This window comes from Adiantum capillus-veneris, chromosome 9 (genome assembly GCF_014529385.1).
Source record: "Adiantum capillus-veneris isolate H3 chromosome 9, ASM1452938v2, whole genome shotgun sequence".
In the NCBI taxonomy this organism is placed as follows: domain Eukaryota; kingdom Viridiplantae; phylum Streptophyta; class Polypodiopsida; order Polypodiales; family Pteridaceae; genus Adiantum; species Adiantum capillus-veneris.
In genome coordinates, this window is record NC_140939.1 from 96,429,108 (window position 1) to 96,448,158 (window position 19,051).

Here is a 19,051-nt window from a genome sequence, read left to right on the forward strand (position 1 = left end):
GAGAGAGAGAGAGAGAGAGAGAGAGAGAGAGAGAGAGAGAGAGAGAGAGAGAGAGAGAGAGAGAGAGAGAGAGAGAGAGAGAGAGAGAGAGAGAGAGAGAGAGAGAGAGAATGGGTGCATATTCATGTATGTACGTAGTGAAGACATTGGTGGCGATGTTAGTGTTGTGGCCCTGTGGGGTGGGGGTGGTATGGGCACAAGGCGCATGTCCCATGGGCATGACAATTGACTGCTATGAGATGGAAAGTTGCTTGGCAACAGCGAAGGATGAAGATGTCCTGATGTTCCAAGATGGTGGAGATGGGTGCCTACCCAGATTGCCTCAGAGCAAGATCTTTAAACAATGCTTCTTCCTTGCAAGTTGATTGAAGGACGACGTTATGTTTGCTTCATTCTGTTGCAAAGCTCACCTTTGGCAGCCCTGTTAGTGCATAAATCTCTCTCTCTCTCTCTCTCTCTCTCTCTCTCTCTCTCTCTCTCTCTCTCTCTCTCTCTCTCTCTCTCTCTCTCTCTCTCTCTCTCTCTCTCTCTCTCTCTCTCTCTCTCTCTCGAACTGTCTCGAGCCTGCACAACTGTGGGATTAGATTGTATCTGCTTATGCTCCTCGTAGCAACACACGCCGACGTGCGATCGTGGAGGCAAGCCCAACATCTGTAATTATAGCTAGGGTGAGTGATGCATCTTAAAGTTTGGTTCAACTTGCAGGTATTACATCGCATCTGATGTTATACTCCATGTAGCAACGCACACCGGCGCGAGGTCGTTGAGACAGGTTCTACATGTGCAATTACAGTTGGGGCATCTTTAATTATGTTCTTACATCGCATCCGATTATGCTCCCTATATCAACACACGCCGGCGTGCGATCGTTGAGACAGGCGCTACGTGTGCAATTATAGCCGCGATGGGGAATGCATCTTTAAGAGCCTCATCCCACCTAGTGTTTGGTTTAGCTTGCTGGTATTATTACATAGAATCCAATTATGCTCCCTTTAGTCATGGAGGCAAGCCCTACCTGGCGGTGCTTATATCAATTACTTCCCTCGCAATATAGCATATCAATATAAACACGTCAAGCTCAATTATTGGCAGCTTAAATATAGGTTGTGCATTGCAAGGGCCATATTTTAGACTAAGGCATGACGTCATGGGTGCAGGAAATGTTTACCAATCCAAGATTACTGTGGGGCTCTCTACAAGATGATGAGGGTAATCAGCAGCATTGGCAAAGCCTAGCTGGAGCAGTGAATCATATCATGAGTCATCTCAAGAGGTGCCTGATCAATGTCAGCTTATTGAAGCATGAGGAACATAATTAGCAGTTGGTTAGTATCGGCCATGTCGGCGTGCGGTCGTGGAGGTAGGTGCCCCCTGCAGCAATGCACGCCGACGTGCGGTCAAAGGGGCAGATTCTACAGGGGAGGAGGCAACTATGGCGGGCATCAATGAGATCCAGTAGCCCCAATGATGAAAAGGTAGCGTTTATATTACACGAATACTCTTTCAAACTTCACAGTTCAAAGGAGCTCTTTGGCTTCCTTTGATTCTCGCAGCCCTCCTACGCGCTCTTCAATTTCACATGCAAGCTCTAGCTCCCTACACAGCTCCTACCTTGCCTTCAACTCTTCATCCTCCAGATAAAAAAAACGATTGTGCAATGTTCTGATTCGTGGCATTTGGGTACATTTTGGTTATGAGGAGATAATCTACATTGTAAGGCATGCTGGGAAGAAAGACATGATTTTGATGCCAGCATTATGTCCTAGTCTGTAAGAGTTACTACTACTTTAGCATAATCCATAATAAAATCCATAGCAAAAGGCAAAATATTTTGCATAAATGTTTGATGTGACATAAATGTGTCATTTATCATTTATACAATAGTGGTAAGAGAGGATAGCATGTCAATATACAACACAACTTAGCATCTTGAATCAACGCCAAAAATTGTGGACAACATTAAACATAGCTGGTGACAGATACAACACAAGAACCTTTATCATGAAAAATGCAATGCCCTGAGCTTGGTTCCTTCTACCAAGTTGCCCTTTATTTTGTTTGCAAAGGCCCTGAAATACCTACTAAAAAATTACATCATCGTCAATATATGAGTGCAAATGTTCAATACAAATGTCTAAGGAAACAAATACTAAAAACGGAATAACCAGTAGAGCCAGTTGGTACCCTATCTCCCAAAGTCTGATCTTGCTAGTAGGCTGCCTGTGTAAGTACCATCACATAAACTCTCGCAAGGGTTGCTTCACCATGCAATCAATCTGCTCCTTTCTAGGTTGTAAAGAATTTCATAGGAGCTGCACTCTACCTTTCAATAATGGCCTAGATGGAGCAATGGTAATGTATTGTTGACCTGATTTGTGAGAGGGATGAGAGTGTCAATGAATACTTATGTCTACAGTTTTATCCAAGTGAGTACCATGAACTGAAACATGATAGATTCTTATGAGGTGTACCTACAAGTTACCTGACAAGGTGGTGAAATAATTCAACAACATTCCAGCTAAACGATCTCGAGCGAAAACAATAGAGAATGTTAATTCATGGTACAATAGGATTTGACAATGGTAATCCATACAACATGCCTTATAATTTAGACTATCTCCTCATAACCAAAATGTATCACACTACACTACAACCCTACTTACTTGTTGGTAGAGCCAATGACCACATCCGTCACCTCCCTCACCTCTATAGACATCACTGTCATGAATGGGTCCTTGATGGAACACAATCGTAACCAAATTGGAAAAGGAGCATACCCAAAATAATTTGATAGAACAAAGGTCTTAATATGCTTCACTCAAATCCTTCCCAAAGAGAGATCACTGCTTCGACCAATTTCCTCCCTTTTATGAACCCTTTTTGTTCGCTTGAGATCCATTTCATTAACAGGGCTGTAGTCATATTAGCAATTGCTTTCGCATAAATTTTATATGATATATTCAACATAGTGAGTGGGCGCCAGTTAGTCAACTCATCCTTAGCTCCCCTCTTGTGCAACAGCTTAATCACCCTAGTGTTAATTGAGAACGGAAGGGCTTGGTGAGAAAGTGACTCCTCCCAAATAGGAAGAAGGTATGGTGTTAGCAGATTCCTGAAGGTGGAAAGGAATTCAGCTAGTAGACCATCCAACCCTGGGGTCTTGTTAGGCTTCAAGGTGTCAATGGCTAACTGAATGTCTGCTACTAATAGCGGGAGTTTGCCATAGTTGATTCCTGGGTGGAAAGAACTTTGGTTTGATGGAGAAGACTTCGACGTGACAATCTACCATTTCAAGACTTAAATGCTCTTTAGGACTGAACATTCTGCTAAAGTGACTTCTAGTAAACTCCAGATTCTGAGCTTCAATGGTGATGGGAGTGTCCGCTTTGAAAAAGGGTACTTTTTCTTTAGAATTCTTTCTACGAATAGACTTAAAACTTTCCTTGGTCGATCGATCAACTTTTTCAGCCCACCATTGTTTGAAGAAATGGGTAGAGTGGCTAAGTACAATATCCTCTTCCACCTTTAGCCTTGATCTAAGAGAGGCGATCTCTGCTTGGGTGCGGGGAGTTGGAGGCCCACTTTCTAACATGATCAATTCATCATTGCGTTTCCTTCTAATCAAGGTTACTTCTTTCCTAGTTTGAACTAGGAAGGCTTGAGTAACCTGAACTGCTTGACTCCAAGCTCTGGAGGATGAAATGTTCCTTTGGAAGGCTTGAGACCAGATGAGCTGCATGGATTCCTGGACAATTGGGAGTCTAAATAGGGCTGGATCCGTATGGAACCAATGATCCTTCTCCCCCTTGTCATCAGTGGGTAGTGGTCTGATAAATAGGAGGTGAATCTCGGTTTAGCCTTGACTCTGGTAAAAGAGTTAATTAGACCAAGGTTCATGTAACACCTATCAAGTCGGGCCTTCCTAGCATTATCCCCTTTACAATAATTTTTCCACATGAACTCACCTTCTATACCCACATCCCAAAGACCTTTCTTAGCTTTGAGGGCTTCCCATGCAACAAGTGTAGCCCCCTCCTTTACCACTGAGCCCCTCGCTAGGAAACGATCATTAAGAGATTCGACCATATTGAGTTCGCCCACTAACATGAAATGGTCTTGAAGAGACTGGAGCTCATTCCACAATTGGGTACGATCCGGGATAGAGCCACCTGCATAGACACTTACTAACCTAACAGTAGTAGCAGGATGAGAGAGAGTCACCGAGCACCAATTGTGTCCTATCTGGACTGATTGAAGGAGATCATTGTTGCCTGCAGGGATAGAATTAACACTTCTACATGACCCATGCTGGTGAGAGTCCACTATCCACAAATGATCCTGGGAGATGGTTTTCAAAGACGTTTGAAGGATGGTTCCTAAGGTTTTGACTTCTTGAAGAGTAATCACATCATGAGGGTTGTTCTTGAGCTAGTTGGCAATCTTTTTGGCTTTGAGTGGGTCTGAGAGACCCTTCACATTCCAGGAAAGGAGCTTCATTTAGCACTCCATTTGTCTTTCTTCCCCCCAGAAGGCCTTGGGGGAGTCTGAGCCACATTAGAGTGATTCCTTTTGTAATCCTTGAGAACCTCCATGGGGGAGGGTTCTTGAATGGGCTGATGGGCTACACCTTGAGCACTAGGACTATTTGCCTTGGGAAGATCAGGGAGGGGTTGGGTATGCATCTCATTGACCTCCTCTTCTAGTCAAGAAGATGACTGCACTTCACAGTTTTGAGTAGGGGGAATGAAATTGCCCGAGTCCTTTGAGTCTGAATAAACATAGTCCTGGATCCTTGCCAAAATGGCAAAATGATTAATATGCGATAGCTTTCCTTTGGGGTCAGATTTCTTACCATGATTGGCTCTATCATTGGCAAGGTTGGTCTTTTCACCTGACTTGGTTGAAGTAGCCTCTTTTGTCTTAACCACCGAGGGAGGAGTTACTTGACATGTGCCAGAGGGGGAGGGGCTTAGGGGAGCAGCTTTTTGGGGAGATTTACTGGGACAATCTCTCACAAAATGACCATCTCTGCCACATAGGAAGCAGGTCCTGGGTGGATATTTGTACTCAATTCTCTGCTCAATGGTTTCTCCATCATCAATGTGAATATCTATGGCCGAGGGAATGTTTGACGGTTTGGAGATGTCCATTTCTACCAGCAGCTGGGGGTGCCAAGCTGGGTTATAGAAGTCATTTCTAGGTTGACCACCTAGAACCTTGCCTAGTTTTGATGCTATGATGCCAATATGATGATGGAGGTGAAGGGGAAGAATAGGGAATTCTACCCAAACAGGGTAATTCCTTGATGCGAATACTTGAGGACTGAAATTCTTGTTCCACTTGAACAAACACAAAGGGGAGTTCTTGATTAACCATTGACCGACACTTAACATGTTGAAAGCCTTTTCAGGAGTTTTGAAGACAAAGAGGAAATGGTTCTTGGGCAAGCACTGAATGGTCTCTACCTCCACAGCCCTGGGCAGCCATTGTTGCCTAGTCCATAGCTTTAGCAAACCTACTATAGGCCTAGGTCCCGCTAGGAGTCCCTCTCTAAGTCCTTTTCTAGCTTGCGGACTTGAGTTGAAGGAAGGATAACTGAGGGCTTACCTCCTCCAATCTTGCTTGCACTCAAGTGAGCTTCTCCAGGGCTTCCGTGTTCTTGAACCATTGGGGAGGGTTGCACTTGGCTGCCTCCATCAGGTCCATGAGCACCAAGTGGATTCCTGGATCGTGCATGTGGGAGATGAAGAGGCAAGACATAGGTTGAAGTTTTGCCTTCTTTGAGTGAGTGTTGGTGTAGGAGAGCATTCCTTGTGGAGATGGCTTTATGAAGATTTTTTGCACATTCTGGTGGAAAAATCTTGCTGAACAAGGGGTCCACTCCTGCCTGGATTTTCGGAGGAGGAAATGGGGGGGATGGGGCATTTGGCATACGGAGCGAGGTCCTGTGTGGGAGAGGGTTATTGAAATCCCATACATTAGAGACGGAATTGTTAGGAGGAAGAAGGGGAAGGGAACCTGGACAAGCAGGTGAGAGCAGCTTGCACCTGTTGGCAGGGGCGAACAGGCAAAAGGAGCGGCTGCACTTCTCTATGCCATCGCTATTTTTCCCCTTCTCTCTACGCCATCGTTGACCTTTATTTATTTCTCTATGTGTGTGCCATTAAAGAGCTTTAACTTACTGAAAATACTCAAAAGAGCTAAACACACTTTAGAATAATTTTTGAATACACTCCGGGATTAAACTTGCTCAAGCCATCTTTACCATAAACTCGACCAACAGAGTTTTTGGACGCAACATAACTCACAGTAAGCTCTCTATAAAATACCAAAAAATTGATTGCCTTTTAAGGGAATGCAAAACCATCTGATCATTAAATGTAGGGAAAATTACCAAAATACCCCTCTAATTTGTGAAAATTCCCAAAATACCCTTGTATCTATTTTGGGCGGATTGTTCAAGATGTTCTAATCTTTATTCCTTTTTGACAATTGAGATCCATTTTTGAGTGCTTGGCATATAATTTGCCACAAATTACCTCACAAAAAAAGGCGATCATGTCTAAAAATAGTGAAATGATTCATCTCCAAAGCGTACATAACCAACTGAAATTATAGTTTTAGCATCTTGTATTGATAGACATTTAGTCTTCTTATGAAAAGCTAAAAAATTTATCTTTAGAAAAATTTCATCTCACGACTAGGGATATTTTGGGAATTTGGTGGAAAATTTGAAGGGCATTCTGGGAATTTGTGACAAAATATTAGGGGTATTGTGGGAATTTTGAAATTTGAGGGGTATTTTAGGAATTTCGGTAAAGCTTTCCACTCAAATGAAGTGTTGAGGATACGGGTGGGAGAACATCAAGAAAGGGGATTCCATGTCACTCGTGGGTGGAGGTCCAGATTTTTAAAAAACCCTTTACCACTTACAACTAATCAAACAACTCTCCTAATTTGTGCAAGTCATTTTTGCTAATTAAGGCTAGAAAAGGTCGTTATAATCTAGCCTCAATTCAAATTTAGAAATCTAGCCATATGAATGCAAATGGTGAACAAAAATTCTGAACTTGGGCCCTCTTATTATGAGTGAGTGTGTGTGTGTGTGTGTGTGTGTGTGAGAGAGAGAGAGAGAGAGAGAGAGAGAGAGAGAGAGAGAGAGAGAATGGGTGCATATTCATGTATGGACGTAGTGAAGACATTGGTGGCGATGTTAGTGTTGTGGCCCTGTGGGGTGGGGTTGGTATGGGGACAAGGCGCATGTCCCATGGGCACGACAATTGACTGCTATGAGATGGAAAGTTGCTTGGCAATAGCGAAGGATGAAGATGTCCTGATGTTCCAAGATGGTGGAGATGGGTGCCTACCCAGATTGCCTCAGAGCAAGTTCTTTAAACAATGCTTCTTCCTTGCAAGTTGATTGAAGGACGAAGTTATGTTTGCTTCATTCTGTTGCAAAGCTCACCTTTGGCAGCCCTGTTAGTGCGTAAATCTCTCTCTCTCTCTCTCTCTCTCTCTCTCTCTCTCTCTCTCTCTCTCTCTCTCTCAAACTGTCTCGAGCCTGCACAACTGTGGGATTATATTGTATCTGATTATGCTCCTCGTAGCAACACACGCCGACGTGCGATCGTGGAGGCAAGCCCAACATCTGTAATTATAGCTAGGGCGAGTGATGCATCTTAAAGTTTGGTTCAACTTGCAGGTATTACATCGCATCTGATGTTATACTCCATGTAGCAATGCACACCGGCGCGCGGTCGTTGAGATAGGTTCTACATGTGCAATTACAGTCGGGGCATCTTTAATTAAGTTCTTACATCGCATCCGATTATGCTCCCTATAGCAACACACGCCGGCGTGCGATCGTTGAGACAGGCGCTACGTGTGCAATTATAGCCGCGATGGGGAATGCATCTTTAAGAGCCTCATCCCACCTAGTGTTTGGTTTAGCTTGCTGGTATTATTACATAGAATCCAATTATGCTCCCTTTAGTCATGGAGGCAAGCCCTACCTGGCGGTGCTTATATCAATTACTTCCCTCGCAATATAGCATATCAATATAAACACGTCAAGCTAAATTATTGGCAGCTTAAATATAGGTTGTGCATTGCAAGGGCCATATTTCAGACTAAGGCATGATGTCATGGGTGCAGGAAATGTTTACCAATCCAAGATTACTGTGGGGCTCTCTACAAGATGATGAGGGTAATCAGCAGCATTGGCAAAGCCTAGCTGGAGCAGTGAATCATATCATGAGTCATCTCAAGAGGTGCTTGATCAATGTCAGCTTATTGAAGCATGAGGAACATAATTAGCAGTTGGTTAGTATCGGCCATGTCGGCGTGCGGTCGTGGAGGTAGGTGCCCCCTGCAACAATGCACGCCGACGTGCGGTCAAAGAGGCAGATTCTACAGTGGAGGAGGCAACTATGGCGGGCATCAATGAGTCCCAGTAGCCCCAGTGATGGAAAGGTAGCGTTTATATTACACGAATACTGTTTCAAACTTCACAGTTCAAAGGAGCTCTTTGGCTTCCTTTGATTCTCGCAGCCCTCCTACGCGCTCTTCAATTTCACATGCAAGCTCTAGCTCCCTGCACAGCTCCTACCTTGCCTTCAACTCTTCATCCTCCAGATAAAAAAACGATTGTGCAATGTTCTCATTCGTGGCATTTGGGTACATTTTGGTTATGAGGAGATAATCTACATTGTAAGGCATGCTGGGAAGAAAGACGTGATTTTGATGCCAACATTATGTCCTAGTCTGTAAGAGTTACTACTACTTTAGCATAATCCATAATAAAATCCATAGCAAAAGGCAAAATATTTTGCATAAATGTTTGATGTGACATAAATGTGTCATTTATCATTTATACAATAGTGGTAAGAGAGGATAGCATGTCAATATACAACACAACTTAGCATCTTGAATCAACGCCAAAAATTGTGGACAACATTAAACATAGCTGGTGACAGATACAACACAAGAACCTGTATCATGAAAAATGCAATGCCCTGAGCTTGGTTTCTTCTACCTAGTTGCAGTTTATTTTGTTTGCAAAGGCCCTGAAATACCTACTAAAAAATTACATCATCGTCAATATATGAGTGCAAATGTTCAATACAAATGTCTAAGGAAACAAATACTAAAAACGGAATAACCAGTAGAGCCAGTTGGTACCCTATCTCCCAAAGTCTGATCTTGCTAGTAGGCAGCGTGTGTAAGTACCATCACATAAACTCTTGCAAGGGTTGGTTCACCATGCAATCAATTTGCTCCTTTCTAGGTTGTAAAGAATTTCATAGGAGCTGCACTCTACCTTTCAATAATGGCCTAGATGGAGCAATGGTAATGTATTGTTGACCTGATTTGTGAGAGGGATGAGAGTGTCAATGAATACTTATGTCTACAGTTTTATCCAAGTGAGTACCATGAACTGAAACATGATAGATTCTTATGAGGTGTACCTACAAGTTACCTGACAAGGTGGTGAAATAATTCAACAACATTCCAGCTAAACGATCTTGAGCGAAAACAATAGAGAATGTTAATTCATGGTACAATAGGATTTGACAATGGTAATCCATACAACATGCCTTACAATTTAGACTATCTCCTCATAACCAAAATGTATCACACTACACTACAACCCTACTTACTTTTTGATAGAGCCAATGACCACTTCCATCACCTCCCTCACCCCTATAGACATCACTGTCATGAATGGGTCCTTGATGGAACACAATCGTAACCAAATTGGAAAAGGAGCATACCCAAAATGATTTGATAGAACAAAGGTCTCAATATGCTTCACCTTCATGAACCCAAATAAACAACAACCCCGCACAAAAACTTGGTTGAAGCATACATCTGCAAGACAATAAACCCATTGTGGCATTCGATATGTTCTTGCAGATGTTTTTCAAAGTCATTTTGTGTATCATCCAATCATTAGAAATAGTCCTGATCTTCAATTGAGTAAATTCTATTGCAAGTGACAATCGCAACAATGAAGTGATAGTAGTGGCATTGTCACCACTGGGATTGAGCAACTACTTCTTTTGATTCCATTATCTTTAAAAGACTACTCACAAAATAGAACTAACAATCTTTAGTTAGAACCAACAATTCCATGAAATAATCATGCAACTAAATATTATTATTTTGTTCATGAATTGAATACACACCGACGTGCAGTCTTGGAGGTAGGTGCAACAGGGGAGGAGGAAATTGTGGTAGAAAAGGAGGTGACAACGATAGAAGGAGGCAACTACAGTGGGGGAGGAGGCAACTGTGGCACATGGATATCACAGGAGTGCGCAAGGAGGGCCAAGATAGAGGAACACAGACAATGTTCTTTGAATTCTAGGATTCCAAAAAGGAGCACATGCCGACATGGCATGCGCTCATAAGTGTGCCCAATTTTCTTTTAAATGTTTCATTAGCAAAGTATAGGCACACACACACACACACACACACACACACACACACACACACACACACACACACACACACACACACACACACACACACACACACACACACACACACAGAGAGAGAGAGAGAGAGAGAGAGAGAGAGAGAGAGAGAGAGAGAGAGAGAGAGAGAGAGAGAGAGAGAGAGAGAGAGAGAGCGAGGAAGGAACATGGAGAAGATGGATTTGAAGTAGATAGTGAGGGCATTTGTGGATCACTATTACTCCATCTTTGACACCAACTGGCTATGGAGTGCCAATATTCATGGTGGTCACAAGCATTATAAGCACCAAAGAGGTGCAAGAGATAAAGCGGGTATATTCATGGCAAGTACATTCTTGACCACTCTAAGTTGGAGAGGTTATAGCTCGAAGAAATCAAACATGCTTGCCTTGCCATGGTCGCTATGCTCACCGTACCACATAGCACAAAATCGGTACATTCCATTAGACCTTTGCTCAGGTTTTAGTTTGCTCAAAAATCTTGCTCGTGCTACGGTAAGACTTGACATTGTCCACAACTCTTTTCCATTCATCTTCACCAAATCTGTCTTCATCAATATCATTTATAATAACTTTAGTCTGTTCATAGACGCTTTGGACTCCTTGTGTTCGTACTAGCTCATTCTTTTGTCTAGACAGTAAATGACGCTTCTTCTTCATGATATCTATAATGCTATTATGGATTTCCTATTTTGCAATCCCTAGTATTTCACCTAGGGTGAACTCCACCCTACTATTGAGAATATGCTCGTCAAGTACTTCACACAATAGCCAATTCAATGCTAGATTTATGCTTATAGGATGGACCTTGTGGCTTACCTTGATTTTTCTCCTCCTCATCCTCATCCATTGAAACTTCTAGGTAGCAAATGACACACCTAAATTGGATTCCCCTTCCTTCTAAGTTGCCGACCTTGTTGCCCTTTTAAATTTTTTGCAAGATGCTCTTTCCTTTTTTGATTTTCTTTTACAATAGCCTCATTGTTTTGAGACCCAGCTATATATGCATACATTGGGAGGGAATCAACAGGATCTTTCCACCATATGGTCTTTTTGATGCAATTACTAAGCTCTTTCCTTCCTCATAACCATCAATAGTTTTAGGAAAGGAACATATAAACCTTCACCAGGAATAAAAGACCTAAAACTACAACATGGAAATGGATCAGGTTCCAAAAATGCAAGCTTTGATAAAAAACAAGGAAAATTACCAAAATACCACTCTAATTTGTGGAAGTTCTCAAAATACCCCTCAAATTTGAAAAATTCCCAATATGCCCCTCATATTTGACCTAAAATTCTGGGACTTACCGTTCAAATTCTCCATTCTCAAAATACTCCTCATTAACCTTTAAACATCCCTAAAGACAAAATTTTTTACAACTCTTGATAGGAAGATTGGTCCTCTCTCAATAGAAGATGATACAACTAGGACTTTATATGGTGTTGTGGCTTTCTTAAGATGAAATTGTTAATTATTTTTAGTCAAAAACGCCTTTATTTGTGACTGCATTCATAAATACTTTTGTCTAGAACACTTAAAAATAACTCCCCCTTTTCATAAATGTTAGAATATGCAAAAATCGGGGCCTTTTGTCTAGAACACTTAAAAATAACTCCCCCTTGTCATAAATGTTAGAATATGCAAAAATTGGGTCTGAGAATCGTGGCAAATCCATCCCAAAACTATACAAGGATATATTAGGGATTTTTAAAATTTGAGGTATACTTTGGGGATGCCCACAAATTACAGGGTTATTTTCAAAAATTTCCCTAGAAAATAAAATTCAAATGGATGCAAAACAATAAAAGAAAGGATGATGTAGCAAGTAAAACGAAAATACTTGGTGAAAGTGATTTATTTCAAAAATAAGAGGAGTGTCTATGATGACAATAAAAATGTCTTGTTTCAAAAGAAAATGATGCTATGAATTCATTATGATACTTAAGACCAAATAACTTATTTTGTAAAAAGAGATAAAAAACATGACTAGTTTAGAAACCAAAGATCACCTTACTTAGGCTTGCATCTCAAGGTGTTTGGTTCTATGCAATATACCACATCACAGCTTTTCAAGAACATTTTTTCTAATGTAAGACAATAAAAATACATGATGGGCACGCTTAATAATTCTTTCGATTCATAGGTCAAATTTGAAGCATTCGTTGGTGTTTATAATATACATTTTAAAATTTTACTAATTTTCTCCAAGACAAGCTCTAAATGTAGTCGCGATTTTGTGATTCTAGCCAAGTAAAGATATGTGCTATACCACAATTTTTTGTTAGCACTTCAATGCACTAGTCATTTGTGACCCTCATGTAATGGAAGCTAGGAGACAATTCACAAGATTATCGATTGCAAATGGCAACAACACAATTTAAGTTCATTTGGTGTGAAAAACAACGAGAACATGTTTTTTTAGATTTTTTAAAAAGGCTATTTTTAACCAAAAAGAGAGCATCTTAGCTATGCCATGTTTATCGTTTCTATGGTCGCCGTCTTGCTTCATGCCAAAGGGTTGGAGCGGAAAGGGAACCAGTTCTTCTCTAGCAACCAAAAATAAAATTGGCAATCAACCATGTAAACATTCGAAGTTTGCAACTAACTGTCAAATTATTGGCAGAATCTGCATTCATGTGAGCAAAATGTGTATAGAAATGTTGAAGCATGCAAGCATGAAGCATATGTGTCACAAATCATGTGTGTGTACTTTAATTTTTTTTTTAATGGAAGCAAGGCGTTGTCTATGGTCCCTCATGTTTGTGCAACTGTATTAGCCGATCATGAATGGCAGATCATATTGTTGATCACCAGACATATGGGTCTCTGTTATTTTGTTTTCTATCTGCTCTATGCGATCTTACTCAAAGAGATGCTATCACTCGTAATTACAGAATGTGCATCTCTCTCTCTCTCTCTCTCTCTCTCTCTCTCTCTCTCTCTCTCTCTCTCTCTCTCTCTCTCTCTCTCTCTCTCTCTCTCATGGTGCGCACATGGTTCCCCGTTCGGTGAAAAAGGAGCCTCCACATCAGCAAGACCCACCACGCCCCTGTAGTGAGAGAAACGGCTTGTGAACATTGCTACCGCAATGGAGTCCCCCCCCCCCCCCCCCCCCCCCCTTACCAAGTTCAGCGAACATTCATAGCGTTCACATAGCGGGAAGTAATCTACATGCGTTGCATACCTGCAAAAGTTGCGCCAGTTGATGTGGAGCTCGCTGATTCCCCGTCTGCTCTGAGCTTTGAACGTCAGCTATACGTCATCTGCAGCTCTGCATAAATGGCCGTCGTCATGTGCGTGAAGCAACAACCGGTTTTGGCACGTTCATAGTGCCAAAGATCGCACCGCAAACGCTTCATGTGCGCGTTACATCTCTCTCTCTCTCTCTCTTTCAGGTGTGTGTGTGTGTGGGTGTGTGTGCGCCAATTAAAAGAGGAAAATGGTATAAACTTTCTATCACCCAAGTGTGGTAGATTAATTATGCCATGTCTAGAGAAGAGTTCTCTTGAAACATGAGTTCAACTCTTCTCGTCGGATATATCTTTAAGGTCTCTTGGGATAGTTTCCTATGACCTTCTTCTTTTTCTTCTTCTCTCTCTCTTTTATTGATAGTTTGAACTTTGTATCGTAAGCATTGAACCTTTAATGTATTTGGATTTACTTATTATATGCTTATTCACACACTAAACCAACCTCCGCACTATTTGATACGGGCATTTTCAAATGGGATCGACGGTGGAGATCATTCGGGCCATCAAATGCATTTTTGTAAATTCGAGCCTGCACCTTTAGCCTCAGATCCATGACCTCCCCGTGCGATGCATGTGCTCTAACCACCACCCTCGTATGTGTTCACTGAAGTATGTGGCATTTCAATGCCACATATGTAAATGCAGGACAATTTTGTAAATTCGGGCCGCCCGATTGTATGGCCTACAATGCATGTGCTTCACCATTTTCACCTCAACCCTTGATCCCATTTGAACATGCCCCTGCCATATAATATTGAGGCTAAACCAAGATCATACCAAATTTTAAAAAGTAGCATTGGATATGAAGATAGCACTATAAAGAGTTGGATAGGAAGGTGCACATTAGACATGTCAAAGGAGATATTGCTTCCCGATTGCCTTTGAGTCTTGATCTTGCAAGCTCCAAGCAGTCAGAGAAGGAGTACACTAGATAAGAAATATTTCTCTCGAGTCTTTATGCTGCAAGATTGGCGTTGCTCATATATAAAAATGCATTACGTTCTTCTATTTTTGCAAATGTTTTATTGCTTATATGCAACTATGTTTGGCGTTACTTAATGGAGTGTGTCTCCTAATTAGTTTAATACTTCAAAAATTTGAATCTCTTCAAATTCCGTATAATAGAGCTCCCACGATGGCGTGGTTTTCCTATTTGGATTTATTTATCTATATGTAATTAGGTTTTATCCAATATATTTTATATGAATTCTCTATTTAAGTACGTACTTTTATGTATGGTAAGTATTTGTATGGATGTGATATTTATATATATATATATCTAATTTGTATGAACCAATTGAGAATAATCAATTTATACACAAGAAGATTTAGAAATTTTCTTATGTAGGAAAACGGACCTGTTACGATGTTTTTCATACAATGCAAAACATCATGAGCTTCTACTCGAGAGACACCGCATACCTAGCTAGGTACATTTGGGGGCAGGGGACCGCCACCCCCCCCCCCCTCGGGCGATCGAGAACTCAAATGAAAGCCTTTTGCACTATTGATGTAGCAGCAAAACGAGCCATCCCAAGCAAGACTTTGTAGCCGAAATGCGAAGCGAAGATTGAAATTAAAAAAAAGGGGTCCAATATGAAGATAGCCAAGGATGGCTAAAGAGACATGAGCGATAGCAAGGCTTGAACCTTAGGTCTACACGAATCTCATGGGTGCCCTCTCAACCAGAGAAGCTTCTTGCACCCCTACTCCCAACAGCACTCCTCGACCGTCAAGGTCGGGGGCAGGGGGGCTGCAGTTCTGCGCCCTCCATCTACACTTCCTTCTGTGCAGGAATCTCTGCACAAGCCGTCCGATGAGCTACACATCAGCACAGGGAATGAATGGCTCAAACCTCCAATGATTGCTTTCCAGATCAGCGCAGGGAATGGCACCTCGTGCAGACAACTCAGCACGCAGAATTGATTCTCCTGATGACAAGTCAGCAGCTGGAAGCTAATGCGAGAAGCCAACACGTCAGCAGCTGGAACGTCTCTTCACTGTGCGCTCTGATCATAGCGCTGACAGTGGCCCCCTGTCCCTTGACTCTTGACGGCCGGGAAAGGACGTTTACTATCCTTTCCCTTGTAACAACCGCTCCCGCCATGGCTCCCGGCCTTCGCCGGTCGCCATGCGGTCACAGTTGTTACGGGGAAAGGATAGTAAACGTCCTTTCCCTCCCCTTCTTCCTTGCAAGGCTGCATGGCCTTCTCTCTTGCTCCCCCAATATTGGCCTCTCCCCTTCTCAGCTGATCTGCAGCTGAACCCCATCTTCGGCCTCCCTTTTCATACTCTAAAATGGCAATTATTTACGACAAACTTCGTCAAGCGGTCATTCCCACTTCAGGGATACCTGTCAATTGGTATAAATCTACCATGCCTGAACTAAGAGCAAGTCTTATGAACATGTAGAACATCGGTTAGAAGAAGTTAGTCAAAACAGCTTGACAGCAAGTTGAAAGCAAGCACCCACACAAGAAGTTTTCGACAAATTCTCACAATAATTCCCACATTGTGACTTACCTCAACATCATGAGCTTCTGTGAGAGAGGCACCGCAGACCTAACTAGGTACGATTGGGGGCAAGGGACCACTGGCCCCGTTGGGGGGGGGGGCGGTGGTCCCTTGCCCCCAATCGTACCTAGTTAGGTATGTGGTGCCTCTCGAGCAGAAGCTCATGATGTTATTCATTGAAAGAAAAACACTGGAAAAGACTCCATTTTCCTACATGAGAAAATTTCTAAATCTTCTTGTGCCATTTTTCAGCATCGTTAAAGTTCTACACTTACAATAGCAGTAGCACATGGATATACATCATAATTAATTTCGACATTGAGGATCCTCGGTGTCGAAGTATAAGGACTCACAAATATTCTCTCTGTTTGATAACAAGAGGACTTTGTTGTCTGCACTAGCACAAGATCAACAGCGGTATTTTGTGCAATCGCTGGTTCCAAAGCCCAAAGTTCGGAATGGTCATTGTAGCCTATTGGACATTGATCCACAACTTCCCATACATCCTCGTCGTCATCACTAGCATCATCAATACTGTTGTCTAATTCCTCTTCATCGTTCAGTTTATCTAATAGATTGCATTCAACTTGAGACGACGAACCTTGGCTGCCTCTTTCATGAAGCCCTTCGCGATGTTCAAGTTGGGCGATCTCCACATCAAACAGACCCTTCAGCTGGTAAATGGAGAGAGAATCCAACTGGCATGATGAACATGTGCCATCGTATGGACATGATGACAATGACTCAATTACTGCGGCAACTAGACTGATGCTTGATGTTGATCCAGTACTCGGTGTGGTGGCGTTACAATTCGCAGCTGCTGCAAGCATCCGAACAGGGTGCTGATATTTGGGTAGTAGAAGCTCAATGCACTAATCTTCTTTGCTATGCGAGTCTCTTCTTGCCAAGTGCCCCTTTCAACATCATAAGCAAATACAACAGATTTCCCGTCATATCGTGAAGCTCTTACAACATTTCCCTCGAGAAAGATTCTTTCCTGGCATATGAAGGAAGCCCCAATGCACAGAGGTACTGGAATGCTTGCAATAGGCGACCATTTGTCCATCAGAGAGTCATAAACCTCTGCTTTTTGCTCGTACACAGAACCTTCTTCATCCTCTTTGTAACCCCCGAATACGAATACATATCGACGCTTGTGCGTCACTGTTGCAAATGAAGAAAACCTCGGAGTTTCCATGGAAGCTCTCCTAGGGCCAGTGTCCAGTAGCCCTGTGTAAGGCATGGACGGCAGTGGAGCCATGTTTCGTGTTGATGTCTTGTCCACCGAGTACTAGGACCAAGGAACCAAGCCCCACACATTGGTGTCCTGATAGGAAAATCTGCTGCCCCTCCTGTTCGGACAACGTGCTGACGAGGCGCAGATTACCCTGATCATGAGTACTTACGTCGATCTCAAAGCAGCGGTAGCTAGGGTTGTCTGCGTGCTCCTGGCGAGGGGGGCGGCGGGTTGGAGGCAAGGCAATGAAGAGGGCGGTGGAGTGGCCTTGCGAGAACCTGATGGAGCGGAAGGTAGCGTCAGCGAGCAGCAGACGCCTCCACCGCCTATTCACTGCACGCAACAGCCGCCCAGGAGCACGCAGCAGGCACCGCATCCCAAGATCGTTGGGCAGGCCCGGCAGAAGCAATCCATCTTGCATGCGCTCCTCTGCTGCCGCGAAAGACGCCATATTCAAAAGCCAATCCAATTGTGTTTCTTCAGCCTATGTCAAATTTAGTTAATTGAAAAGTACATTTTCTGAAATTCCCCGGATTTTTAGATCAAGATTTGAAGCTTTTGCTGGCAATTACACTAAAATTGATGTAAAGTTACTGGGATGTGAATTTTTTCATTATGTGACTTTAAGTACATTCAAAGTATGGCACATGTCAGAAGAGACACTTTACATTTTGAGTATAAAATTCATTTTAAAAAAGTCATGCCAAAAAAGATGATAAATGTTCAACTTGGAAAAATGCATGTAAAATTTAAGATTTTGAAAGGAAATTTTGGTAGCCTTCTCCTTGTTTTATTGATAATATTTCAAGAGGAATCAGTTGTCCATATTAGTCATAGCCACAACAAATTTTATATCCTCATATGTAAACTTACTTGTTGCTTTATGGAAAAACCAAGACGATGATAGTATAAGGGAGAAATCTATAAAAAAACCATGTTGCAAAATATCTTTCATACACCAAATTACGCCTTTGTTAGGACCACTGGCCAAACTATAATGATTGATTAGACCCTCATAAGCCCAAAATACATGACACCCTTATTAAAATAGATACTATACAATGTTTCTATGTATCCAAATAGAAAAATACTTTCCAAAAAACCATAATATTTAGCAAAAGGGCATGTAGTAATTAGGTTGAGTTCAAGACAAAACCCAACAAGCCAAACCTGGTTTCAATCCTTTTATGATCGGGCTTTCAATCCTCTCACAAAGGTTGTTAGCTAGAGATCTTTTCTATAAAGGTTGTCATACCTGAATCAAACTCCAAGGCCTTGTAAGGCTCGATCAACACGGATAATGATTAGTCGCATTCATGATTTAAACATTAAGTTAACGTGCTCATTAAAAATAACGTAAGTAAGCAATCAAAGTGCAAAATAATACAAAATATGTAGGTTGATTGATAGGATGCAATTTGTACAATGAGTTGTGTGCTTAAATAGCACTTAGGAGAGTGTAGCAGCCTTAAGCCACATGTTGAGCAACATGTCCTAATACATGGCATAGGAGGTGGCACAGTTAAGTGAGAGGTAGTGGCATGTAGGTGGCACATGGGTAGTCATGC

The 19,051-nt window shown here is 42.1% G+C and overlaps 1 pseudogene; it reads right to left on the reverse strand.

Annotated features, from left to right (window-relative positions):
- Positions 1–16,479: 16,479 nt before the first annotated feature.
- Positions 16,480–17,904, reverse strand: LOC147450848 (uncharacterized; annotated as a pseudogene).
- Positions 17,905–19,051: the final 1,147 nt, after the last annotated feature.